The 27,913-nt window shown below is 40.5% G+C and overlaps 1 long non-coding RNA gene across 4 annotated transcripts in view; it reads left to right on the plus strand.

Moving 5' to 3' along the window:
- Positions 1-27,913, plus strand: part of LOC140127756 (uncharacterized) — a 188,513-nt gene that overhangs the window by 49,294 nt on the left and 111,306 nt on the right. For 2 of the 4 annotated variants that reach the window (XR_011855059.1, XR_011855057.1), the window contains exons 4-5: positions 7,633-7,700; positions 7,809-8,010. The exons of 1 other annotated variant lie outside the window; for it this stretch is intronic. This is a non-coding gene — a long non-coding RNA (uncharacterized lncRNA). Of the gene's footprint in view, positions 1-7,632; positions 7,701-7,808; positions 8,011-27,913 lie in introns of those variants that run through there. One more of the 4 variants, XR_011855058.1, reaches the window with a different exon arrangement.

Here is a 27,913-nt window from a genome sequence, read left to right on the forward strand (position 1 = left end):
GTCCCATTAATCTCAAAGAAGATTCAATTGATTCCTTCTCCCACTTGGACATTAATGTAGGTGACCTAATACGTTCCGCTGGTAGAAGGCCAATCCTCAATCCCCTTGGTACAATCTTATTCTGGATATAGATGTCTAGAGTTTGAACCTCCCAAAAAGATCGCACTTGATTTTTGTAAGTGCGTGTTAGTTTCCTGTGCTAATATTTGACTCACTGCATAAGCTGTATACTATTAAGCTCCCCCTAGTGGTGGCTGATGAAAGTCAACATTTTTAACATTTCCATCATAACTTTGTGCTTATATAGGGGAATAATAGTTCTTTATTCAGTTATCTCCAAAACCTAGCCAATACTATATATAATATTAGAAACCCACTATGATCACATGATGAGGTTTTAGATTCATGTAGTCATGTATGTAAAATCTCACTTAATGCTTATATTTGTATCCCAGTTAAAAGAAGTGAATAATAATAGGTAAGCAGACACCATAATAAAAAGGGACAAAAAAAATGTTGAAGGACAAAATAATAATTGTGACAGTACGGAGATGACAGGCGCGTTCTATAGTGATGTCTTGAAAGCAATAGAGGCGAAATATAAAATCTAAAGTCTGATCCTGTATAATTCTGAGCAAAGCTCCTGATAATGACACCGCTTCTCATGGGTTTGCAGTTACGGTAGGACACATTGCGAGGCAGAAAAATGATGCTTTGAAAACAAAAGAGAGAACGCTGACTGTGATGTATGGCCGATATGTACGGAGGGAGCAAAAACAAAAAGGAGGCAGTGTTAATAACACGCCAGCGTCCGATACATCAGCTCCTGCAGCATTCGGAAGGTGACCTGAGAAAGCTGTAGTAATCCTGTGTGTCACAATGAATTTATGAGGCCAATTTATCTGACCCCGCTGCTTTCGAAATAGCTGGGTAACAAACACAATCCATTTGGTTTATTAGCTCTGCGCGGTGTCAGGCGTGATAATACAAGCGGCGCGTTTAGCTTATCAATCTAATAGGCACGAAGCGATGGAAGAAACTTGCCTAATAATTGTCATTTTGGTGTCACTTGCTCACAGATTCCCTCTGCATACACGGCCTGACCTCCGTTACTCATTACTGGCAGAGATTGCCACCAGAAGCTAATTACACACGGGGATGGGCAGGACGGTGTACATCATGGTGCCCATGGATTGTTTCATGATGACAAGCATTTAGCCTTTCCAAAAAACGGAAAGTAAGACGTTGAAGGGGCAAGTTGTTAATGTGGCGGATGTAAACACATGCATCATAAATGTCGATCTTTTTTTGAAATTTTCGAAAAATATAATTTTATTTCCAAGAAATTATATTTATTGTGATAGAAATTTACCAGTAGTCTTCCTCTCTGACCTCGGAAGTCCTTTAGAAGTACAGTGCATACATAGGGTCAAGTGTGTCTCCATTCTACCGGAGGATTCTGGTTAGGCTAAGTTCACACCTGCGTTCGACAGATTCTGTCAGACCTTTAATAATTGGTAGCAGACACATTAGCGCAGAGGTGGTAGTTAACGGAAGGTCTATTAAAGACTATGGAGAATGGAAGGTAAATAGTGGACATTGCTTTCTTGTTTGTATCCTGATTGGCCAGTTCCACCACAATGGGAGCGTTCAGACAACATTGTAAATGGTGTAATAATAATAATAATAATTCCTTTATTTATATAGCGCACACAGATTACGCAGCTTAGCACAAAGCATGACAAATTTCTCCCTGTCGCCAGGGGGCTCACAATCTAAACAACCTAACAGTATGTTTTGGAGTGTGGGAGGAAAACGGAGGACCTGGAGGAAACCCACGCAAACACAGAGAGAACATACAAACTCTTTACAGATGTTGGCCTGGGTGGGATGAAAAGATCAGGGTGAACTTTAAAGATATACATACACATGGACAGTGGGATCAAGAAGTCACTAATTTAAATAATTAGTTAAAAAATTGTAAATTTGCTCCTGTAGTCAGAGGCCCAAAATGTCTTTTTACAGATGTGTCCTTTCTAAGCTTTCCTGCAGGGGTGTAACTAGGAGAGGTAGGGCCCCATAGCAGACTTCTGAATGGGGATCCCCTTACTGCTTTAAAATATGCATATTACACTCATATATACACACAAATTGCCTATATACATACACTTACATACATAAACATGCAATTCTTCACTCATGCCCGCACATTTATACACTCCCATACACATTGTACATTATACATATACATCTCACTTATACACATACATACAGTGCCATATACATATGTACAATATATACAAACCATATACACATACACAATGTACACATCACAGATACACACACACAGACAGCATGTATACATCACATATACGATATATACATATATATATCTATATACATTATGTTGTGCAGTGTGCACCATAATATGTATATAATAGTGCACATCTTCCATTCTTTACTGTCAGGTTGGATGATGGGGCCCCCTGACACTGTGGGCCCCATAGCAGCTGTCATGGCTGCTACCACTGAAGTTACGTCCCTGCTTTCCTGTTGGCTTGACATGTGTCACATAATAAAAAGATTATCAAGGTAATATTGTTCACTATATTGTATCATAATGTGACATCATATGATGTGTGCGTATATGTGGCCGTTCAGTGGTTTTATTGGTACTTGCAACTATTCAAGAGTTTTGGTAGTGTATTGTATTTCTAAAACTAAAAACATAACTAAATAACTAAAACAATGGACAAAAAAAATTTACAGCACCGTGTTTTGTTTAGTTTTTTTGCTATAAGTATGTAGTATTTCCAAAAATACTTATTTGCATTAAAAGCCTGTCTACTGTATGCCTGTATAGTGTATTTATATTTGCACAATTTTTATGACAAACAGGATACATTTTATTGTTCCTTACCGTGGGAGTTACTATTTTGGGTCTGGGAAACACCAGAAATTGGTATCAGTTGCAAACAAAGACTTATAGCATCGGGTTGAACACTTACTGAAACCCAATATAAATGCAACACCCCTGCCAATGCATAGGCAAGGTGGTTGTTGCAAATAGAGCCCTCCCCGTGTCAGGAGCTGTTAGGGAGACCGATCACCTCTCTAGGAGGTCTCTAAATACTGTAGAACTTTGTAATTGCAGCTGGTAAGGCAAGAATTAACAATGTGAAATGTTTTGTTCAATACGAATCTCTATACTATTGTAAAGCCAGATGGAAGCTGATTGGAGAGTGCTACCACCTGACCAAGGGAGCATAAACCCCCCGTTGGGCAGGAGCACATGGTCTTAGATTCTAGTAAGTAGAGAGAGAAGCAGGTTCAGTGTGCAGCTCCCGCAGAGCTGCCTTCAAGACCCACTACCTTCGAGCAAGTCAGGAGACTTAAGCCCCAGAGCAAAGTTCCACCATCCGGACTCAGCTCCATCTTTAGCAGCCCAGCCTGAAGTTACTACCAGGCTGTGAGAAAACCTTCCTGCGGACCCGCTAGCTCCTTCAGGTCTTTGAATAAAGAAGTGTAAGTTGATTTGCACAACGTGCCTCTGTGTAATCCCTGGAACAGGCTGTATTACCACTATGGGCTCCCCAACCTCTATCATCCAGGGACTCCTACATACACCTCAGGGGTTTCCTAAGGGATAAACCTCTTTCATCAGCCTCTCCATCAATATTTCTTGCACACCCCACCTGCTGGAGACCTGCCAGGCTGTAGGCCTGTCCCAATACCAAGACCCGTGACCATAGTGTGCCCAAGGCCGCATAAGCCAACAACTCCAGTATTCTGAGCCCCGGCTGTCTACAGCCACCAAAGAAGGCTAGGGGGGGGATGTTACATAAACAATGGATAAACTGTATTAAGAAGACCCCCACTATTAGACCTTGAGGGTAGCCAGTGACTACCATGAGCTTTACCAATCTGAGACAGACTGTGTTTTGCAGTAAGTACAGTCGGTACCAGAATCGTTGTCCGTATACCTTTGTGAGTACATTGGAAGAAAGGGAACTGGAGATAGCCTCTGTATTGGAACGGTAGTTTCTTAAGTGTGTGAGAAGAAATCCACCAACCTTAGGCTGCATTCACACACTCTAGTTGGATTGCGTTTCTAAACGCAATGCAACTGGAACAGGGAGGGACTTGGCCCGAAATATTAATTTCATGTGAAATACATGTGATTGTTAACAAGAACCATATGTTCTGCGTCTAAATAAAGCAAAACATGTGGTGCTCCTTTCCAAAAGCACACATGTCACTTCAAACACACACGCAATGGGTCCAACCTTTCCAGTTGGATTGCGTTTAGAAGCGCCATCCAACTGGAATGTGTGAATGCATCCTTAGCATAAAACATCTAAAAGAACTTTTAAGAATATATTCCACATTTCATAGTGAGAACCATGGGGGGGGGGGGGCATTGTCCACCCACTTAACCTTACACGCAAGGGTAGAGTAAAACTCTTGACGAAAAAACGGAACTCCGCACCAGTGATGGAATAAAAGGTAAAGTAGAGTAGAGTAAGACTGCCTTGGGCTGGTTGAATATTATACCCTTACAATTAATTTTCTACATATGGTACTAGAATCAAGCTTCTTGGGGAATGGAGGATGTGTCCTTTCTGTCTGCTTTCTGTCTGCTTTCAGTCTGCGGTTTCTGGACCTTTGGAGGACTTTCAAAGATCCTGAAATGGCTCTTGTGTACAAGTGTATTGATAGCAGGAACAGATGTACAAGGATTTCATAGATGAAGGTCCTAGTTAGTATAATATTTGGCAGGTGGTTGGGTGACTATAGGCTCACTAGAAGACTTGAGCACCCGGCGACCACCCAAACTGCCTATATTATAATCCACAACTGGAAATAAAAATATTTTCTGGATTTGATAGAACAGTTAAAGTTTAGAATATTTTCTGACTTCTTTGAAAGCAAATTTAGTTCTTTCGATCCTTCTTTTGATTCTGTAGTTCTCTTTGATTCTGCATAACGTAGACTGTATACTGTATATAGTCAATATTAATTTATTCAAATTTTTAAGTTCTTTTGGTCCCAAATAAGTTTCTTCCTAATCAATTCTCATCTTGTTCTAATGAAGGGGAAGGTAGTCTGAAGAGGTTAACACCAAGCAATAACCGACTACTCAGCCGCTAGATTTTTCCCCCCCTTTCCAACACGCTAAATGTGATCTGCTGCGAGCAGTTTAAGTATTTTTGACTGTCCCTGTCATCATCAGGTTTACGGATGGTTAATTTATTCTTTACAGCACAGTCATTGATGGCTGTTAAATCACAAATGAGAACCAATAAAGGGAGAATTGCAGTTGAAATTACACTGTTTATGCGACAGCCGAGTGCAGACTAAAAGATTCATATGCTGCCCGCAAAGTATGTTATAAATTTTAATTACCGCAGTTTGTACAAATGACACGTTAGAAACGCCGTTGAGTAATGCGACCCCCGATAATGAAACGATAAAATAAATCATTAAGTTTTTGAACGAGTTTCTCTTTATTATTATTCCGGCAGCGATTAACCTGTTGGATCTCGATGGAATTGGTTATATTAGACGTCGGAGGGTGTAAGGGTGGAGATGTCATACATTGAATGACGTGGTGGAGAAGACGCGTCGATGAGTTTCGGGTTTGACATATGAGCCTCAATAAAACACAATGAGAAGAAATGTTGAGTTTCTCTTCCTGGAAATAATAAGCAATTAAAGTGCTCTAATTCACGGGGAATGAAATTCCGGATAATTCATTCGGCTTGGCACCCTGGTTTCTGTTTGACTTGCTTTGACACAGAACTTTATTATTACTCACAGTTTTCAATGTCCCTGTTAGAAGATGTCATCTGAAGTTTTATTCAAACTGAATAGATTCCCAACAGGTGATATCATCTCAGGTAACAAATGCATTCGCTTCACTGTCAAAAGTCCCTATCATTAGTTCAGCTTAGTTTCAAGGCAAAGTTTTGATGGGGTATAAATTCGGCTCAACTTATATTACTGACCATAACAATTCAAAGGGATGGTCCATCTAAAATTAAAAGCTTAATTCAAAGAAGGAACTGAACAAATTAAACATAATGGTGCACATTTATTAAGGGTCCGAACGCCGCACTTTCGTCAGGTTTTGCAATTATTTCCGTTTTGCACTGAATTGGCCTGGGTTTTTGGCGCACCCAACGGATTCTGATAAACTGCGGAATTTAAAAAAGGAATTGTGTCGCAAGATCAAGCACTCCCATGCTCCAGGAACAAGCAGGTGAATTCTGGTGGACCTCGGCGCAGAAGCGACGGATGCAGGAACTTGGGCACACGATCTTAGTGAATTGCAACAGACACAAATCCTCATCGGACAATGCAGGATCGCGACAGGACCGGGTAAGTAAATCTGCCCCATAATCCTATGTGCGAGCAGCATGTTATAGAGCAGGAGTAGCTGTGCCGATTGTACATAGTGTCCTATCAGCAGGCAACATGTTATGGAACAGGAGGACTGAGCCGATTATACATAGTGTCCAATCAGCAGGCAGCATATTATAGAGCAGGAGGAGCTGAGCTGATTATACATAGTGTCCAATCAGCAGGCAGCATGTTGTGGAGCAGGAGGAGCTGAGACGATTGTACATAGTGTCCTATCAGCAGACAGCTTGTTATAGAGCAGGAAGAGTTGATTGAACATAAAGTCCTATCTGCTGGAAGCATGCTATAGAACAGGGGGAGCTGAGCAGATTATACACAGTGTCCTATCTGCAGGCAACATGTAATAGAGCAGGAGGAGCAGAGCAGATTGTACATAGTGGCATATGTGTATGCACCATGTTATAGAGAAAGAGGAGCTGAGCAGAATATACAAAGTGTCCTATCTGCAGACAGCATGTAATAGAGCAGGAGGAGCAGAGGAGCTGTCCTGTCTGCAAGCAACATATTAGAAAGCAGGAGGAGCTGAGCAGATTGTACATAATGTCCTATTTGCAGGAAGGGTGTTATAAAGCAGGAGGAGCACAATGTCGGTGCAGTGCAGGTAGAGTGTTCCTATCAAACTACAAAGAAAAGTACATTGTTCCGCAGTGTCATTCTTTTTTCCTATCCCCACTTGTACAGCTACTTACATTGATAAATTGATTTCTAGATTTTTTTTGAAGGAAACCCATTCATGAGATATTTCAACTGGTAGGAAAGGCAAATATAATGATGGTAAAAGGACATCTCCGCCGAACCCCAACATGATCCCTGGCCCAGATCATTGACTAGGAATCTCGCCTACATCCAGACTCTGAGACGTGTGGACGCCAGTGTAGATGTAATAGGACTACATGTCTGCGGTCGTATATCAGAAGACAGTTCCATATATTTGTGTATATATTAGGTGTTGTCAGGTGTTGTCCATCCAGATCACATCAGGCAGAGCAGCGGCACCACGTCTCTGACCTCCCTGCATTTATATGACACACATCACTTTAATGGGGTGATTCATTTCAGAGTTCTTATGAGAATTATATACAAGTGACAGGATCAGTCCAAACTGTGGACATGTTTGTTAGATCTGGAAAATGAAACACATTTTTACGAGATGTTTGTATAACCATGAACATCTGTCTCTCTCTTTTCTTCCCTTCTCTTCATTTTTAGGATTCTGCTGGAACAACTGTGGGGACACTGGATATCTTTCAGGTCATGTCTATAAAGATGTATAGATGGTAGAGTTGAATCAATCATTTTTTAACTCTTTAATCACTGTGATCTATAACTATTTATAAACCTCATCCCAAACTAAATCATGACCTTTCTGATATTAATGACTTCAGTAGGACAAGAAGACCCCGGATCTAGGACAACAGGACCCATGTGACTGCTATTGCCAGACCCAATTTAGTTACTCCATGGGCGGAGCTACCAGGGTACCTACCAGCTACAGATGAGGAGGCCCATCTCCATTTGGAGCTTGAAATGACAATGGCTATGGATGTAGTCACTCATTACTGATTAGAAATAATAAATCTTTATATTCCACAGAATAAGTCATTACAGAGAAATGACATACATTGTATGTATTACCCCTGTACAATCGTTCCAATTATTGTGACATCACTATCTACAATATCCCTCTATGATTGTGACATCACTGTGTGTGCACTCATGATTCTGATGCTATAGTATGCATTATTCTGTACTTTTAGTTTGCCCTTTGACCCATTACTGTAACACCACTGTACACAGTATCCCATTATTATGACATCACTGTGTACACTATCCCCCTGTTGTGACATCACTCATCATTGTGCACTCCTCATTCTGACGTTACAGTATGTTACAGTATTCATTATTCTGTACTGTTATTTTAGTGCACCCCTTGTCACATCATCATGATATCACTGAAGATACTGTCCCTGTATGTTATGGAAACCAAAATAATCATGTGCTTTCCATGTCCTCACAAGAGCTGCTGAAGGTGGTCATGGGCTCCTTTCATGCCTAATTTACAACTTTTGTAGAAGCTGCAGTCCTACAAAATACACTAGGGATGACAAGAAAATGCCGGGTTCTTGCATCCTATAAATTGGTAAAATCAGGTCCACTATCAGGTCCAAAATGCCTCTTTAACCAATAATAGGGTCATGTAGGAATCTTTAAACAGACTTTGTCAGCACAAATTGATAAAGAAATTCTGTGTTAATTTTTTTTCTGGATATGCAAAATACAACACAAGTAGTGAAAGATGACATTTTCTGCATTTATTCATCCATTTGGCTCAAAGCAATGATTTGTTCCCATTAAAGACACTTATTGGTTTTGGAGGCATTTTGGACATGAATAACTGCCTTTACCCAATGAAACCCTAAAAAAAAAAAAACACAGACTTTTAGGGGCAACTTTTATCTGGATTAGAGATAACCTAACACCCACGTTCAGGCTGGCTGCGAGACGTAGACATATTGCCAGATTGGTGGCCAAACAAATTGATGCTCCTAGCAAATAGCCCTATCCCCCTGGCCAATCATAGCCATGGCTAGTTGCTAGTGGCATCAATTTGCTGAATAGGCTCAGTGGTTAGCATTACAGACTTGCAGCGCTGGGGACCCGGGTTCAAATCCCAGGGTCAACATCTGCAAAGAATTTGTATGTTCTCTCCGTGTCTCTTCACGTGGGTTTCCATTGATTTCCTCCCACACTCTAAAAACATACTGGTAGGTTGATTAGATTGTGAGCCCCATGGGGACAGGGACCAATTTGGGAAGCTCTGTGCAGCGCTGCGTAATCTGTGTGTGCTATATAAATAAAAGGAATTATTATTAGTAGCTGTTCAGCTGCCAATCTGGCAATATGTCCACGTCTCGCAGGCGAACCAGAACGTGAGGCAACCCATCTCTAATCCTGATGACTCTGATGATGATCTGAATGAAATGTGACATAAGTGCAACAATGGAGGGAAAAAAAAATAAAACATCCAATAGAAACAAAGACAAAAATCACATGACACAAAAAAGTCACATTTTTTGTATTACATTGGAAAATTGTATTCTCACATGTTGTAGTGTATCATCAGCATTTATACAAATAGTCACATCAGCATTTATGCAAATCTTCTTTTACTAATGAATACAGAACTAATTTATTCTGGAAAAAAACACTTCTGCGACCCTTATGGCTTGTGTGAGCACATAGAGTACCAAGTCCCGGCAAGTTAAAAAAGAGGTTTTGACAGCATAAAATGTGTAAATGATTTGCAGTATTTGTAAATATTTTTCCTTTAACGATCTGCTTTTTGACACGGAACTTTACCGATCATGCAGCGACGTCCAGCCTGGCCCGGTCCCATTAGGCCACAGCGAGAAAATGATATGGAAGGAAAAATAGAGTCAGCACCTTATTATCAGCAATAAAACAATTTCTCCGGAGCTTCCCTACTGGCCGTTAAACACAAAGGCCACATTATCTCTGCTGTAAACCTTGATTAAAGTTTATAACAGCAATAAGCCCCTCAAAAATTCATTGTCCCCGCAGTTAATGAGACGTTTAATGGCGCTAACAAGCTATCGCTCACATATTATGGCTCAGATAACACTTCTCCCCCTGTGTCTATGGATGGCAGAGGCAGCACTTCATTATCTGGATGTTTGCAGCAATACACTTAAAATAAAATAATGGGTATGTTATGGTGCCCAATGATTTACTTCTATTAATACCCCCAAACATCACTGCCCATGGTGAAGGGGTTCGTCCAATTTGAGTATCTATTTGTATTAGATACCAAGACCTAAAAAAGCTTCCCGGTGGGAAAAATGAGGGGTTACCATGGGTTTTGATGGCGGTCTACAGGATTTGGACTGGTAATAAAAACTTTCTCTGTCCTTATTGTAGAAGTCATTGAAGGCAAAAGAAAGTTTGAAAAACGGTCATCCACATCCTTATTGTACACAAACATACCGAATTCTGATTTTGCTTCCTATCTCGATATAACATTCTCTGCAATGGGGGTGGATGTAAATAATTGCACTAGTAGCAATGGAAACAGCCACCGATCCCCCATACTGTTGAAAATAACATTATTATAAGGTCACCCTTAGGCTCAATTCACACGTCTGTTTCAGGAGAGAAATTCTTCCCTTCACCTTCTGTTTCCCATTGACTTCAAAGTAGGGAAAGTTGCCTTCCATTATTCTGTTAAAAGAGATATGTTAAAATGTAGAGCTGCACCAGTAGGTAGCACCCAATGGAAATATTTTATCAGAGGTATTGATTAGATTTTTTTTCACCACCAGTGTGTTAAATATGTGGGAAAAAGAGGCATGATTAAAAAAAGCTACTTAATTTATGTCATGGAGACAGAATAGGCAAGGCAGTGATTCCTGAATCTGAACCCATCAACCTTGCCCTACCAACTTACTTTTTCTACGCAAGGCATTGGCCCATAACTGGTCAATGATCCGTCCTTGCATCAAAGAGCAAAGCACAGAAACAAAGACAAAACAGAACAAACAGATAATAGTCGCCAGAGACAGGTCACAACAAAGAGAGTAAATGCAGTATAATATCACAGTACAGTAGAGTAGTCTGAACAAGAGCCAAAGGAAAGCAATGAAAAGAGTAACAAGCAAAATATGGAACTAACAAGGAAGAACTCTTTAGCCAGCAATTTAGGAAGACTGGGCAGAACTCTTATGTAATATCAGAGCCACGGCCTCAATGGTAATTTGGCTAGAACGCATAGATCCAGACAAATGAGTGAGCAGGTGATTTGTGTTTGGAGCTGTCGATCACAACAGGTTTACTATTTATGAATCAGAGATAAGGCTTCTAACTCCATGCAAATGAAGGATAGGAGGAGCTGATTGTTCAAACATGAGGTTCGATCGTTGCTTAGGCAGAGGGGGAGGGAGCAGGTGGAAGGAGGAGGAGTGAAAAGAAGAAAAGTTTACTCGAGGAGACAAGGACTCAGGCCATTGATGCAGACACTCCCAACACTCAAGGTTGCTGGCAGGAAGCCAGGTAAACTTTATGAAACCTGTATATCTCACTGGGATGAATAAGATTGCCTATAAAAGCATTAATCAGATCTGCATTACAATGATGGAAACCATCCTCAGCTACAAAAGGGGCCTTCTGGTGACAGGTTTCCTTTAAACCCATGGTCACACTGCAATTTAGTCAGCACCTCCTCAGCCGCATATCACAAACGGAGGGTAATGCTGACGCAGGTGTTACAAGTTACATTAAATTTTAACTTGAGTATGTCACAACCGCAAAAAAATGGATAAAATTGAGTATGGTATTGGTGATAGAATTCCATGGTGGATGCCACTAATTTCAGATTGGATCTGCATGTGGATTGTATCGAGAAGCTACTTTTTCCAGAAACAGAACCCAATTAGGGTAGATCTATCCATTAAGAAACCATTCTACTGCAGATACCATGTAATGCTTTGTCTCTCCTGCGGGGGCACTGCATGGAAATTGAAGAACTGTTTATATATAGATTGCAAGATTCATACTAATTAGATCAGTAATGATCTATGCACTAAACAGAAAGAGATTTTTCAAAGATTTTTCCATTTTTGTCAGCTGAAAATGAATAACTTTGGGACTATTTATTTTTGGTAATTTTTGAGATCTGAACTAATTAGGAATAATTGGGATGTAACCTATTTGTAATTTTAGAGTGGATAGTCAGCCCAGGCTTACTATTTGTTGATGTTTTACCCTCTCTTACACCCTTCCATCTCCATAGTTTCCGCGGCCACAATGAAAATAGATACAACTCCACCGATTTATTTGAGAGACTGCGGCATTTATAGTTAAAACCGAATTAGCAAGAATGTTGCTTTGTCATTTCCTTCCCTGGCTTTCCTCAGCCCTTCCAGCTGGTGGAGAGGAGCGTTCTTTCACATTGATGCAGGTGTTTGCTCGAGCACAAGCGTCATTTAGACGTGGCCCTGAATAATTTAAAGGCATCAGAGGAATATTGTTATATCAATAACCAGTGTTATCAGTCTCTGGCCCTGAGCATGACATTCCTGCAGTCCATCACTATTTTCTCCCATGAATAATTTAAGGCAGAATTGCTCTCCGTGTAGGACGGCCCTGCTGGGTTTGCTGGGAAATTAATTTTCCCTACTAAACGAGCGACAGGAAATCAATTAATCGCGTATTATTCTATAAGGAGACAAAGTAAGAGAAACATAGGGATAGACTACAGCAATAGATCAGCAAATGCTTTTATTGGCAGAGTGCTTCTCACCAATGTGAGTTCAACCAGGGCACGGTAAATTTATATTTGTAGAATAAAATTAGTATTTGACGGGGCACAGAGAATTCTGGGAGAGAAAATTGACCAATCATGGATGTGATGATATTTTGTCAATTAACTGGGAAATGTGATCGAGGAGATGAGCCAGTAGGTTTCTTTTTACATAAAATGATGACAAATCAGGGTTGTACATCATTTTCTGCCCAGAGGGACACATTCCGGACTTTGAAGGTCTAAAATAAATCTTAAAGGGTTAGGAGAGCACAGAGACTTTATGGTCACCATGAGGTCTTCACACAAAGATGGACATTTATGGCATAGCCATGGTATATCTTAGTCTTGTGGCTACAGTGACCAATGAAATGGAAGCATAAATAGAGTAAGACTTTGCTATTCTAAGCATCCAATATCATATTGGTAGAGGGTCAGTCAGCTCACAGCTGTCTCTTTCTCTTTCATTGGTGTGCAACAGTTCACCATCCTCCACGTTGTGACGTTGAGTCAGAGCATGCCCACGCAGCTCGCTTGTACTGAATCTCATTCAACATGCTGGTTGGCTTAACTGGTTGGCTGTTTTGGTTGCCAGCCATGTCCTAGCCAATCAGTGTTAGGTTTAGTGGCGCAAGGGACTTGGGTAGTGACTGGGACAAGTACTGAGTAATAGTACCACTGCCACTGTGCTAGCTAGACCAGCATCTAGCCTAACACCACTCTGCCATCTAGGCCAGCAGCAAGGCTAACATATAAGTAAGAGAAAGTTTAGTATATTAATAATAATTTAGAATAGTGATGTGTATCAATGTCCAGGCTACATTCAGTGGGGCCAATTCAGATTGCGCCAATGGGCCTCAACCAACCTTAATCCGACCCGGGATGGAGCACCAAGCACCCCAACAGGTTATTTATTCTCATCAGCTCATAAGCAGAGAATTGATCGGGGAACAGACAACTCCATTCCATTCATTAATGCATTCTCCATTCTATGGTAATGCTCATAAAATTGTTATCCATGGCCTCATTCCTTCTAAAATCAACTTTTAAAATTAAGCAAATGAGTCTAAAGGGGCTACCCTAGCTTGTTTGTGATCTGGCCTTACAGGCTGTTACACTAAGTGTACTTTCACACGACGGTATGCCCTGGGAGGGCATACCTCTGTGCACTGTAGAGGAGGTGGTGACCCCCTCCATATAAAACAGCGGCACATGGCCGCAGACACGAGGAAAGTTAGAGGATGCTCTATTTTCTCCCCGTGTATGGCGCGGATCGGTGCCCCACGTGTTTGGCACCGTACCACCACCGGGCCATCATTGCCGTCTATGGGCCGCATATACATCCCCACAGACGGATGTCTGAATGAGGCCTAAGTTTCCTCAGCACTTATTGAGTGAGTAACAGTCTGAAAGGAAGGAGCACATGGATAGTAAATATAAGAAGCAAGATCGATCTACGCTGCAGTAACTCAGTTGAGCCTCTACACAGTAAGACTGTGCACTTCTTGTTTTATTCTCTCTATCAGCTACTGAGAAGACCTGATCTATATTGGACCCCCACTAATTTCATATTAATTATACTTTGAATAGGTCATCACTATCCTAGAAATACCCTTTGGGATGCAGCAACATGAACTGTACACTGTATCTGTAAATGTTGAATATGTTCCTTCTATCAACTGGAGAGTTTAATAATATAGGATAATAATATTTCTCCAAAATATTGAGTAACCTACAAAGATACAATGCCAGAGTTATGCTTCTATGATCCGGTGAAGTGGAGAAAACACCACGGATTAGTGATGAACACCATGGTTTTCTTGATTGTTTTGATTTCTGGACTTAACCTACATAATTAAAGTTTTACGGACCTTGAGTAGTTTAATTAGACATATAATTTAAAGAATTCAGAATTTGGTTCCCTGAATTTCAGAAATGTTTTGATTTGTGGTCTTTATCCTACATAGTTTAGGTTTTATGGAACTTTATTAGTTGAATTACGGTAAGACATGTTGGGGCACATTTACTTACCCTGTTCCTGCGCCATCCCTGATCTGGCCTGTCCAACGAGGATGAACTCTGCCGCGATTCATGAAGATTGTGCGCCCGATATCCTGCATGTGACGCTTCCCCGCTCATGTCCGCCGGAGTTCACCCTCTTCTTGAAAGCCGGCACGATTGTGACACAATACGATCGCGTGTGAAACAATCCCTGGCGCGATCTAAGAAAAGTCGGGAAACCTGACGAAAATGCGGCCGCGGGACCCTTAGTAAATAATCCCCATTATTTCAAGATTTCAGAATCTGTTTCCTGATTTTATACTACATAGTTTAGGTTTTCTGGACCTGGTAGTGGTGTACATCAACACTCAAAGTCTTTATGGTTCCATGCTGGCACCATATGGAACCACATGATTAGATTCTTGATGGACCTTGGTCTTTACTCAACCCTATCTACTATGATACTATGATACCACAAAAGACTGTTCTTTAATTGTCTGTTGTCAACATATCCAGAAGACTTCAGGCTAAAATGTGTGTGTACGGCTTTGTCTATTTAATGATCATTTCTTCAATGGTTGGTTTTACCGATAGTCAATTGATCGTCTACTCCTATCCAAGGGCCATAGTTGTATAAATATACAAGTCGACTAGTGGTGTAACATGACCATATGCCTGAGGCTTTAGGATCATATGTATCTGTATACCCTTCACTACATCAAACATTCCATGGTGATTACATGAAGATGTATGGGCTGGAACTGTGGCACAACACCATGGAATGACATTTAGAAGTGACTCGCTGCCATTAACTGTCAGTATCACAATGGTCATGACATACCACACCATGTGACAGGACTACTGTAGTAAAGAGCAATTGTATATGATGACTCTTAGGGGGTCAATGGGTCAAGCTACATTGTCCCGTTGATTAATGACCATACTTATTAGCAATCAATCAAACGGTCAGTCAGTCACTTCTTTGTCACGTATGAGCTGAATGAGGAGTGGAAAGTCTCTGCTTACAAATAGTTTATTATAAAAGCTGCGCACTGACATCAGGAATTAGGAACAACATGCTAAAGGTCAAGATCCTTCAAACTTCAATCATTTTGACAGAATCGATTTTAGATGATTTTTTGGGGGAAATTAATTTAAACTTCAGGACATTTTTAATGTCCCTTTACAAGGGCGAATTATGTAAAAAGACAGAAATTAAAAAATATTAACTGATTTATGGTGTAAATGACTTTTCATTTGTTTTAATGAATAGTAAAAATATATAAATGTATTTTCTACTCCGATATAAGAGCTTGAAGTCAAATGTACAAATACCTAGTCCTCACAAGGTCAATGATTGACGTTTTGCTGTGGTCCATTAAAGGAGTACAGGTGGGCCCTGACTTAAGGACACCCGACTTACAGACGAGCCATAGTTACAGACGGACCTCTCTGCCCACTGTGACCTCTGGTGAAGCTCTCTGGATACATTACTTTACTCCCAGGCTGCAATGATCAGCTGTAATGTGTCTCTAATGAAGCTTTATTGATAATTCTTGGTCCCATGACAGCATAAAATTTTGAAAATCCAATTGTCAGAGGCACAAAACATTTTTTGTAAATCCAGTTGTCAGATGGACAACAATTTTTTTGTATATTATAAAATCTACCAGTTTTGACTTGCATACAAATTCAACTTAAGTACAATCCTTAAAAACCTTTCTTGTGCGTAACCCGGGGACTTGCTGTATTCTAAATCACCATATATAACAAATTATTGCTTTTTTCCATACTGAAAAGTTGCAAAGCTGCATATTCTAGTTTCTTATGGTTTTCAATACCAATATAATATTGATATTTAATATTGAGATATCAATATCTGCTTCCTGTCTGTTACTAAGGTCTAAGCAAATATGTGTCATCTGGGATGAAAAAATTCACCAAATTCTCTGGCTTTTGGTGTGGATTTTCCTCAGAAGATTAAAACAGGTTATTTAGTTTTTAACATAGCAGTTCCCTGCTGATGCTTTGGTGGTCTTCTGCAGATTGTTCTGGATTTAGAGAAAGGAATATGCAAATAAGTTCTCCAGGATGGGAAAATGAAAACTGTCTCCAAGCTACTTTAAATAAGTATTTACTGTAATATCTATGCCGAGTCAAATTTCAGAGATATCCTTTGCTTGTAAAGTACAGCAGAATATGCACTTTTGACTGTGATTTTGTACTTAGTTTGCATTCTGTCCTGCACTAGTCTAAACTTTGCCTTATTTTAATCCTGGCTGTCTTAATTTATTTCCACCACACCCATCTGTCTCCTGCTAACTTTGTTCTGGGCTGTAGATGGTTATGATAGCTGTGGTGGACAGAAACCTTCTCCACTCACATTCCTCTCTTGCTAGACTGGTTAGTCTGGAGCTGACCACTTTCTGGACTGGGATATTTTTTATGAGGATAACACTTTGAAGTGCTTGCAAGGTGTTTTGCTCTTCTTAACTTTGCTTTTCTGGTAATCTATTTGTCTTTTGATTGTGTACTGCATTTTCCTCTTAGTTTTGGTCCTGTATTTGTACTACTATTCTTCTAGGTTTGTTTTGTACTAATTTTTTTCCTTGTTTTTGCTTTGGTGTAGGAAGGGAATGTAACCAATTGTAACCTACCCTTTGGTGTAGAAACGGCAATGAGTAGAACAGGACTCAATGTCCATTTCCTTTCCTTTTCTATCTTCCGTTCACAAACAGTGGCATTATGCTTACTTGTATCCCATGTCATGTGAGTCCTTGTACAGTATGTTGTTATTATTAGTTTTCAAAAGCACCATTTGTAGCATAAAGTGTTAAAGGGTAAAATTAAGGGGCATAAGGGGCATTTATGAAGAATTTTGTTTTCCTTTTCCCACTTTGGAAAATGTATTAGCATATTGCTAACCCAGAATCCTCAGCGGGCCATTCATGGAGTTTAACACTTCAGGTGGAGGCTATCTCCATAAAGAGAATGCCATTTTTCCTGTTTTACATCTCAAATTCATACACAAGGAGTATGATAGAAGTGATTAGAAGTGAATAGAAGTTTTTGGCAATTACCCTTAATCCAAATGTACTTGATGGGGAAATGCTCTTACCTAACCAGAGAGTTGGATGCATTCGGGGATTGCTCAACAGCAGTGAGCATTTTAGATCCATTGGCTCAGACTGTGCCGAATGTTTTGGTTTAGGAAACCTACTACTTTATTGAATTGGAAGTCCCCTCCAAGAATTGTTCCATCTTCGAGTGGATTGCCCACTTCATTTACCCATGTACATCCTACGTCAGGTCAGGTGGAACTGGATCAATTATTCTACACTAGATGGGTTTCTACCATGGCCGCGGGGTCATTGTGGGATGAATGGTTGGGTTTCTGCACTGTACATATTATTGGATTATTGCAGAAACTACATAACACTTTGCTATCTATCTATCCTACCATATATACTCACCTTGTTATGCTTGTCTTCTGTTAAAAACACCAAAAACTTAAAAATATCAAGCAAAAAAACATTATGATTCATAAACCACATTCTACTCGTAAAATGGTGGATTACACACAACCCACCATTGATACTCTGAAATTGAAAGCCCCCCTCACCCTATGAAAATCACGGACACTGTCCAGAATGATGACATCTCCCACCGCTGACCTGTCTGTGGGTTCCCATGACGTCACGGGGGTCTGTTCCATGTCTCCAAGCATTATTTCCAGACCTGACTGTTTAACTCTGACCATGATTTATGACTTCTCTTATCCTCCCATACATTTTCTCCTGCATCAGTATGTTTAACACTTGTCACAGATGTTTTTTAAGTGTGATATAGTCTCCTTTTTCTGCCAAGAGCTAAGTGGGGGCTGAGGGGTCTTCTGTGTACATGGCTTGGAGGAGAGTACATTCCTCTCTGAAAGACTGCCGACTGCTAATTGCTTTCCATTCCTGGTAACTGGTTATCTGTTAGGGGCTAAGACAGTGAGGACCCATCAGCCCTATCATCCATTACTCCTACCTTGGCATTTCGTCCAAATATAGATAGTGCAGGGTGATTCATATTCCTAGCAAGACAATTATTGGCCTGATTGTGGTGCCAAGCAATGAATAATTTGTGTAGAGGAAGAACTCTTTTACATGCTATTTAAACATTCATGCCCGCCATCATTAACCAGCATACACAGTGTTTGGATGGCTCTTTGTGTGGCGTAGGAGCTCGCTCATCTGAATGAATCTGGGTTCTTCTCCCGTGGATTCACAGCTCATTGACTAATGGCCCTGCTAGTTATCACCTTTGAAAGCAGCAGTCATAAAGCTGTTCTAGACCAGGTGCCATTGTTGGCCCTGCCAGTTTCTGGACGTGCCGTGTGTTTTGCAGATAAAGCAGCCAGGCCCAGGTGTGCACGGCGGGCACCTGCGTGTGGATGTGTGTAAGCTCATCCATAACTCTGACGGGACCTGAGCTTAACGCTTAAATGATACACATGAGAGGCTGCCATGAACACAGGGTGACCATATGGTACTGGCTCATTCCGGGAAAGGATGCAAAATAGCATTAGCTAGCGTTAACCTGTATAGTGCTGGGCCATTGAAACTTTGTCCCCTAAACCATATGTGGCTCGCTGATGTCTGCACCATGAACAGGTGTCCAAGACCATTTTTTTTCTGCTATGAGCTACATACAGAGAGCAATGTGTCGACTCTGCAGTATATAATGAGATCATGGTTTGGGCCAAGGTAAAACTGAAGATTATTGCATATAAGACTTAATGCTAGACCTTGGGAAGGTAGAGTGAAAAAATATGTTTAGCAAACTAGAGTATAAAATTTTATATGCAGTTTTTTTTTATTCGTTATATATTTACATTGGTGTCTGAAACCCCCAAGGTCAAGTCAATATGGTGTCTAGATAAGGCATAGAAAATAACATGAAAAAGAGGTTTTCCAAGAAGGAAAAAATAGAGTGTTTAGAGTGGGATAATCACATAACAAAATTATTTTGGAGTCTCCACCATTCTGGAACAGATGCTGCCCAGTTGACGCTGAGCTCCACTTTATAGTTGAAATTACAAAAAAAAATCATACGTTCATGTAAAAGGGGTCTTGACCAAATATTGGCTACAACAGGTCAATGTTATGGGTTGTTATTGGCTGATTGGTCATCTCCTGGAATTTCCTGTGTATTGGGGGATACCAGGAGCAGCAGAGATCTTAGCAACACCTAAGCTGGAATAGTGGGGAATCAGAAAAAAGAGAGTACAATTTAGTTACCTTACTATAGATACACTTAGTTGTCGGTATATAATAATACTTTTTCTTTTTGTATAGAATATATTCTATGTAGAGTTTATAAGAATATCACAGGCATCAAGGTATGCTGTACACCCATATACATGATATTTCACTATTATAGTTAGTGTTTTGGTAAGTGGTTGAATATGTAAGTTAGGGGTGGCCCAAGTAAAAATCATTTCTAGACAACCTATAATTTTGAGGGATTTAGGTTTTAAACAGGAGATTATCTGTTCTGGATTCTTAGCTCTTGGGCAATGGAGAGGGGTTTCAAAATGATGCCTCCTGCTCTGAATGACCTGTCCTGTTCTACATTATACAGACATCCAATTGATTTAGATGGATAAAGATTTAAATTGCTGCATTTCTCTTGTTGATTTTGAAGTGGCATAAACTCCTCCTACTGTTCAGTTATTGGCTTAGGCTGATTCATTATCCATCCCCTTTGTAGTTCTATCTCTTCTAATTGGCTGCTTTTTGTAAACACAAACGTGTTACAAATTCATAAGAAGATCAGTGCAGAACTGTATGTATTGTGACTACCTATGGTGATCAGGAATGTCTATATAGTACAAAATACTATAGAGCAGTAATGGTGAACCTCTTAGAGGCCGAGTGCCCAAACTACAGTGAAAAAACCCACTTATTTATCACAAAGTGCTGATACAGCAATTTAATCAGTAACTTACTGCTTCTTGCCCTTTCACAGCTTTCAATCGTATAAGCGTCTTGAGGACATCAATACAGTTGAAAGAAGGAGGGAAAATTTGGATTATCAATGCAGCATTTCCCTTTTGAACAGGAAGATTTGTGGGGTAGAACCTCCAATGATGATCCAGCCCTGTCCACACCTCTACATCTCACCTGCAGTCCCAGAAAATCCTGGAAGTGTTGCTCTAAAATCGCGTTGAATACTGCACGTCCTGGGCTACCCAAGAATTCAGGAGGATGCTGTAGGTCACTAAGCCTATTTGGCAAACTCTGTGCCTGGATGATGGCCCGGGTGCCGTCAACGATGTCTCTTATGGCTCCTGTGCCATTGATTTGCCAAAACTACTCTAGATGGTAAAAGATAAACATCAGATAATTGCCCCAATTAAGATAAATCCACCTTAGTAACAGGAAGCCTCTAAAATGACTTCAACACCAGGGCTTAAAAGCTTATAGCTACAATATGACATAAAGATCAACAAATAATGAAGTATGACGGGTGAAGAGTGGGGGGTGTCAAAGAGCATGGAGTAGGGCAAGTTAGATATTTGCCCACTTAGCCGAATTCTGTATTACAAATAGAGGTCCTTGGGGCTTTAGGGAAATAGAAAGGATCAAGAAAGCAAACAAATTATTTTATTTTCTTCTGACCTCACTTGTCATCCTTGATATATTGGTCTTTATACGCCTTGTGGGGTTAGAGGTTGGCAGTGGGGAGGAGGCAGAAAGAGAGGAGACATTACTTAGCACTTCTTCAGGAAATTGAGCCCAGGAATTCTAATTGATTCGGCCCACACAGGATGTGAATGTAGAAACAAGCATGGTCTTATCATTACTAGTCAGCAGAGAAGAATTTAAGGCCCTTGTCAGCAACGTGTTGGAGATAAGTGTATATACAGTATTTATATATGTTGGTTCATATCAGGCATAAGTGGGAGGTTGAGGCGTGGCAGTACTAAGATGATTTAATCCATGAACCAACATCTGAGATGTTTCCTTATGACTTAAGCCAGCGTGTAAGCTCTCTGAAGAGGAAAGGGAAGAAACTTTTACGTGAGCCACAGAAAGTTTTCTGCTTTCTCCAAACAAGCCTTCATAAAAGGATCCAGCTCTTGTGTAAAGCTACAGTGTAGGATTGGAGTGCTTAGGGTCCACCAGTAAAATCTGCTTATGGGGCCCTCCAGAGTAAAACCACATGCAAATATTCCCTCATATCCATTCACAAATTCCTCGCACATAAATAACCCATAGCCCTTGACTCGTATGGTCCTAGAAGCCCTGTCAGGGCTATCTCTTAACTTGAGGGTCATATACATATACTGTGCAGGGTAAATGGTCCATGATGTGTCCATACAAAATAGCATGGAAAATTTTTCTAGTGGGGTGGTCTTCTCAAAAGAAATTATTATTATCAATAATAGATCTGAATATTTGTTAATTGAAACATGCAAATCAGCTTCTAATTAAATGAATAGGACCTCATTTGCAGTACCTTGGTTTAGCCACTACACAGAGAACGGTGCTGTCTGCTCCCTGTTCCATTCACTGTTTATCAGTCGCTGAGAAAAGCTGATCCACACTTATTATATGGATATATTATCTATTTGTATCACAATAAAACCATTTAAAACCAGTATGTTAACGGAAATCGACCACTCAAAAAACATTAAAAAACCTAGAAATACTCACCTCTTCATCTTGATGCTGTCCGTCGCTAGTCTTGATACACTTAGAAAAGAAACATATAATTAACAGCACGAAGTGCGGGGAAAAAATGTCCGGTGCTACAGTCTGCTAATTGTGCACGCCCCTGCACCTCTCTCTCCCATACTGAAAGATGGAGGTGACGTCATGTGAGAGGAGAGGGAGCATGGGAGAGGGAGGTGCAGGGGTGTGCATACTTAGCAGCCCGTAGCGCCGGACATCTTTTCCCCGTTTCTTTTCCAACTGAACCCGGCACGTCAAGACAAGCGGCAGACAGCCCCAGGATCAAGATGAAGAGGAGTGGAAGGCAGTATTTCTAGGTTTTTTGTGTTTTTTGAGTGGTTGATTTCATTTAACTAGTGGTAAACAAATTATCCTCACTCCAAAATTATTGTGAGCGCCCCAGGTGCAAACCATAGTCACAACTAGCTTTATTTGCTTAAATATAGATTTAAAACCCCCTATAAATTACTAAACACATCTAAACATCTAAACTCACACATAAAAGATGGCGTAGGGCTTAGTGGCTGACAGTTGCTTTGGATCGGCAGCCAAGGAAGGAGGAGAGCGATAATTTGTTTGCCCTTTCCTGAAACATACACTCAAAGAATTAGTTCTTAGCTAAGTGCTGAACGCAGAAACCCGGCACAGCGGAGCATTATACCTACTAAATGGGTACAATTGGAGTCAATGGAATAGGACCTTGTTCTGGTTAATGCATAAAATGGGCTCCCTGCCAGCTCCCTCCTCAGGGGTGATATGAGGTTGCTTCAGACTTTAAATCTTGACAGAGTACCTAGGCACTCAACAGTTTTAATAGCTTGTTACACAAAAGCTTCAACCTCTTCTCTTAGCTGCCAACTCGTCCAGTCACTCACACAAACTATCGGGAAAAAAAAAGTTAAAAGCGTATCACACTCATGTTGGTTAATGCACTTCATCAGGCATTAATGCGGTGCCTGGTCTACTGCAGTGTGTTTTCTTTGTAGTACACAAGTTAAGCTCATCCTTTCTTCTCATTCAGTTTACCCTTGAAGCTTTTTATTATGGGAGGGGGTGCAGATTGCAGGGTATTATCGTTATTTTTATGCAGTCAACGCTATATTTTAGGAAAAAAAACATACAGTAAAATGTTAATTTTCTATAGCGGTTTGTAACAATTATTTTTTATGTGCTGTTACTCTGTCTTTCTACTTATATTCTCTAATAATACTTTTTTTCATTTGATTCATTCATTTCGGATGTCATTATATCCCATATATGTATATATATATATATATATATATATATACAGGCAGTCCCCGGGTTACATACAAGATACAAGAGGTTCTGTAGGTTTGTTCTTAAGTTGAATTTGTATGTAAGTCGGAACTGTATATTTTATCATTGTAATCCCAGCCAGAACTTTTTTGGTCTCTGTGACAATTGGATTTTAAAAATGTTGGGTTGTCATAAGAACCAGGATTAACAATAAATCTTCATTACAGACACCTGTGGTAACTGTTACAGCTGATCATTGTAGCCTAGGACTAAAGTACAATAAATTACCAATATCCAGAGGTCCGTTTGTAACTAGGGGTCGTATGTAAGTCGAGTGTTCTTAAGTAGGGGACCGCCTGTATATACATATACACAGTTAGTCCCGAGTTACATACAAGATAGGGTCCATAGGTTTGTTCTTAAGTTGAAGTTCAATTTGTATGCAAGTCGAAACTGTATATTTTATAATTGTAGATCTGGACAACATTTTTTTGCCCTAGTGACAAAATTTTTTGCTGTAATGTGACCAAGGATTATCATTAAAGTTTAATTGCAGACACTTTACAGCTGATTATTGCAGTCTCGGACTATAGTAAAGAATCCAGAGAGCTTCACCAGAGGTCACAGTGGCTAGAGGGGTCTATCTTTAACTAGGGGTCGTCTGTAAGTCGCATGTCCTTAATTAGTTAATTCAGACAGTATTTTGTTGTTTCTTTTTTTATCTGAAAATTTTTAGCATCTTTTTTTAGTGGTATCTCATGTTGCCCCCTGTTATTATGGTCAAGGATACGGAAGAGAGGAGACAGGACCTTAGTCAAAACCAGGATTGTGCAATAAGACAAACCAAATTCAAGACAAAATAGAGGAGCAGTACAAAATGAGATTGTAAAGGATATTCAGAAAAAAACTGAGTAGATTTGATTTACTGAATCCAGGTGAGGAATAATCCACACATAAGAAGGTTAGCCAAATACCTGGCAGAGAACTCCAGTGTCAAGGAGATTTTACAGCTTCTATGGAGAAATCTTTGGAGATGGCTGTATAACATGGCTTGCAGAAGAGACACACATGCAGCTGCTGCTAAATAATAGATAAGCTAGATCTTTAGGCTTGACTTTACTTAGAAGGATAACGCTCTACTTACATAGGATTGGCAGCAGCCCCCCTCTCTCCATAGACTTTTGTGTGTTTCACTATCCCCTCCCCATTAATCAGATGGACAGAATTATTGTATTGTAACTATAGAAATTAATAATGGGGTACAATACATTTTTTGTAAAATGGGGTTTCAACCCAATCCCCCACAAGAAGGCAATTTGATGAAGGGGTGCAAAAACCAGGTAGCTCAGGGCCTCCTCCTCTAGCAGATTTTGGTGTCCAATCTGTCAGCTGAGCCGATGACATCAGCCCAGGACTGTCTCCGCCCCCTGATACTTAGAAACAGAAGATGAATAAACATGTAGGACTTTATCCTTCCTGTAATCCTGTAAGCAATCACTGTATCTTCAGATAAAAATTAGCAATGATCTTTACACTTAATGTGAAAATGAGGGCAATCAGTTTCCTTTCTACAGTAAATTGCCATCACCTTGTAAGTTTTGTTACATCACAGGCATAAAACCGGACATTGAGCCGCTGGTAAATCATCTAAAAATGTGACTACAATTTATCGCTAAGTGCTGTCATTTATGATGATGAGGCGCAATGAATAATACTATCTTGATTGAAATTTATGCCACTAAGAACCATCAAGTGGATAGTCCTGGCAATGTCAGACAGCTGATTATTATTGTACGTCATGTGCAAGTCTTGTCACACTCTACCAGTGCTACAGAAACGTCAAGGTTGGTTTGACTATTTAGTATTAAAACTGTAAAAAAAAGTGATAAAATTAAGTATAATATTAAAATGCAATAAAATAAATTAATAATAATATTAATTTTTTTAAAAAAATAAATTGGGGATAGAAATGGTTCTAACGGCCCAGGAAGTACTTAAATAATCCCAAACTCATTAATAAGTGAGGATAGATGTGTTCCAACCATGGGTGCAGTTAAAGGGGTATTCCCACAAAGATAAGTTTCTTATATATACTTAGGATAACAAAATTACACATTGTCTAATTCTCTGTTACTAACAAAAATGAAGCATTTCCCAGATATAAGTCCAACCTGCTGTACACAATTTCAGTTGCCCCTAGACACAACCCTGTAACTTCTCACTTAGGGTCAGGCGCCATCTTGGATTTCTGTGAGACGGCCGTGCTTGCTGAGTTTCTGTGTCTTTCTGTTCTGTGCCTGTAGCCACGCCCCCTGCATGGAGCTCAGAGACTCTCACTGATTACATCGTGTCAGCACATTGTGAGCAGAGAGAGAGGCTGCAAACTACATGCTACAAGGAGATAAGTGATCCGGGTAAGGGAGGCAGTGATCAGTGAGATGTAGCAGAGCTCACAGTGTAAAAGTGTAAAAGTCTGTCAGCCTCTATCAGCCTCTGTGTAATCTCATGCATCTCTGATCTGTCTCATCTCTCTCTATGTGCCAGTGTGTTAGTACAATGTCAGAAGCCACCTGTACTCTGATAATGTAACCACGTTGTCACCCCACAGAACTAGATAGATTATAACGTGTCTGCTTAGAGAGTCCCCGCCCACACCCTGGAATCTTAGACTGACCATCACTAAAACAGCAATAACACTGAGTAACATTGTAAAGTAAGGGGTTAAAATGATCTTTATTGTGGTATCGTCACTTTATGAAATGGGATTGAAATGTGAGATTTATTTTTTCGTGGGAAAATCCCTTTAAAGGAAGGGATCTGGTGTGGAAGTTAACAGGCTTGCCTGCAGCATATTACTTAGGCTTAGTGGTTCATAAATGTGTTGACATTGTGTTGGCTATGACCAAGAAACCTCCGGTTAGAAACGTGTCAGACTTTTCATTTACTGACGTCCTAGTTTTTATTTTTTTCTAATAAAATGGATTTTTAATCTAAAACTTTTTCCACTATACATGGAAGCTGGATCCCATTGTTTCTTCTACATTTGATGACTCCTGACCCAGGAGTTGAGCAGAACCCAACAAATGTTTTTTCTCTATAGTACACAATTTCAGTTGCCCTAGACATGACCCTGTAACTTCTGACCTAGGGTCGGGTAGCCGCAATCTTGGATTCTTGCGTGATGGCCACAAGCTGAGTTTCTTTGTCTCTCTCTGCTCTGTGCCAGTAGCACCGCTGTGCTCTCTATTAAATATGTAATAGAGAGTCATAGGCCAATCAATCACCCCACACCACTCCATTTTTAACCCAATTGTATCGAGTTAAAGGGGGGCATGGTGAGACAGTTAGGGGCGGGGTTAAGTGAGCAAGCGGCTCATGACAGGAGCAGGCTCCCATCGTTCATGAACAAGAGCCGGCTCGTTCATGAGTGACACATCGATGCTGCAAACTACAAACTACAAGCAGATAAGTGATCTGGGGGAAGGGGGAGGCAGGCATATATCTATGAGAACAGAGATGCAGCAGAGCTGACAGTTTAAAAGTCGCTGTCTCTTATGCTCTGTCTCTCATGCCTCTGTGTAATAGGTATCTCATGCATCTCATCTTCTCAGATCTGTCTCATCTCTCCTTCTATGTGTCTGTTTGTTAGTACAATGTCAGAAGCCAAATGAAAATGTACATACACCTGTACCCTGATAAACTAACCACATGGTCACCCCACAGAACTGGAGGGATCATATTGGGGCAGATTTACTTACCCGGTCCATTTGCGATCCAGCGGCGCATTCTCTGCGGAGGATTCGGGTCCGGCCGGGATTCACTAAGGCAGTTCCTCCGACGTCCACAAGGTGTCGCTGCTGCGCTGAAGTTCCTTGGAATGCACTGAACTTTACCAAGCCGGACCGAGTGCAGGTAAGTGCGTGTACAGCGACACTTTTTTTAAAAAAATGAGGCGGTTTTTCCAAATGCGTCGGGTTTTCATATGGCCACACCCCCCAATTTCCGTTGTGTGCATGCCAGCGCCGATGCACCACAACCCGATCACATGCGCCAAAAACCCGGGGCACTTCAGGGAAAATCGGCGCAAAACAGAAAAATTCGGGTAAAAACGCAATTCGGGCCCTTAGTAAATGACCCCCATTGTGTCTGCTTAGAGAGTCCCCGCCCACACCCTGTGATTTTGCAGTGAGCA

This window comes from Engystomops pustulosus, chromosome 4, assembly GCF_040894005.1.
Source record: "Engystomops pustulosus chromosome 4, aEngPut4.maternal, whole genome shotgun sequence".
Lineage (NCBI taxonomy): Eukaryota > Metazoa > Chordata > Amphibia > Anura > Leptodactylidae > Engystomops > Engystomops pustulosus.